This window comes from Schistocerca americana, chromosome 2 (genome assembly GCF_021461395.2).
Source record: "Schistocerca americana isolate TAMUIC-IGC-003095 chromosome 2, iqSchAmer2.1, whole genome shotgun sequence".
NCBI classification, from domain to species: Eukaryota; Metazoa; Arthropoda; class Insecta; order Orthoptera; family Acrididae; genus Schistocerca; species Schistocerca americana.
The window spans coordinates 227942458-227944014 of NC_060120.1; the positions used below are offsets into that span (position 1 = coordinate 227942458).

The following is a 1557-nucleotide window of genomic DNA, read 5'->3' on the forward strand; positions in this document are numbered from 1 at the left end:
TTCTAACCAAACATCTCTAAGTGTCCAGAATGAGATTGCAGTGGAGTGTGCGCTGATATGAACTTCGTGGCAGATTAAAACTGTGTGCCGGACCGAGACTCGAACTCGGGAGCTTTGCCTTTCGCGGGCAAGTGCTCTACCAACTGAGCTTCCCAAGCACGACTCATAACCCGTCCTCACAGCTAGGAGACGAGGTACTGACGGAATTAAAACTACAGCTAGGAGACGAGGTATTGGCGGAATTAAAACTGTGAGGACGGGTCTTGAGTCGTGCTTGGGTAGCTCAGTTGGTAGAGCAGTTGCCCGGGAAAGGCAAAGGTCCCGAGTTCGAATCTCGGTCCGGCACACAGTTTTAATCTGCCAGTAAGTTTCATCGTTTCATCTCTAAGTCTTTTATTTAAGAGCGCTGGTCGCTATGCACTCTATAGCCCTTAAAACATAAGCATAGTCATCAAAAGCAATCTAAGATTTCAAATCGCTCTCCCTCAAGAAAATGAGAAATACCCCAAATTTGTAAACATTTAAATTTCAGTTAAAACTTCCAGGGTGCCAGTTGCCGTTTACTTCCCGTAATCGTAAACGAAACGTCAGGGAATAGTTTTTAATACCGATCACAGCCTTTCAGCCCGGAAGTTTTAACTGTAGAAAACACCGGCCGAGTAAGCCTACACTGTGTGACTTCATATTTTCTCCAGCGTAACACAAGCCGGACGAGAATGTGTGCGCTACAAAGTCTTATGCAACACGAGCTTCCCGGCTCCTTCATTTTTAATTATGGTAATTAGTTTACCTAAGGGGTGAATTTAAACCGAGTACGAGGTGCATCATGACGGGATAACAAAGGCCGTTACTCTCGAGGTATTAAGAGCTCGCTGTGTAGAAACCTGGATCCAAATGACCGAGGAAAGCAAGTGTAATGCAACAGACGTGTTGTGTTCGAATGTTTCACATCAACTGAAGACTAAGGTTGCTTCATCTGAATCTTTACTTTGATTCGTATCTTGGCAACGGTAGCGTGACCGGAATCGGAAAGTCGACAAACTATGACCAGATTCGAGAACGAAATACCAAAAACACGACGCATTACTTTGCCTAATACGTTTTAGGAAAAGCGGTGGGATTCAAAACAGCTTCCAGTCGTCTTGAAATGGATAAATACAGTCCTGTATGGTTTTCAAGGGAATCTTATACCGTTCTTGCGACAAAATAGTGAACATTTCAGGAACGGTGATGAGAGGGACAGCAATCACGCACTCTTCTCTTCGAAGTAGACCATAATGCTTGAATAATACTGAGATCGGGTGACCGTGGTGGCCATGGGAGACGCTACGATTCATCCTCACAAAACCAGTCAAGGACGATGCGAGCTGTGTGAAAAGTGGCCGTGTTATCTTGGAACACAGCATCACCATTGAGGAATAAACATTGGACCATAGGAAAGACCTGATTAGCCAGAATGGTCATGTAATCCTTGACAGGAATTCTACCTTTCAGAATAAACATGGGACAGGTGGAATATCACGATATGGCTGCCGATTTCATCTCCGAACCCCTGCC

At 44.8% G+C, this 1557-nt stretch overlaps 1 non-coding gene across 1 annotated transcript; it reads left to right on the forward strand.

Annotated features, from left to right (window-relative positions):
* Positions 1–271: 271 nt before the first annotated feature.
* Trnas-gga lies at positions 272–346 on the forward strand. Its single transcript has one exon. It is a non-coding gene; the product is annotated as a tRNA-Ser (tRNA).
* Positions 347–1557: the final 1211 nt, after the last annotated feature.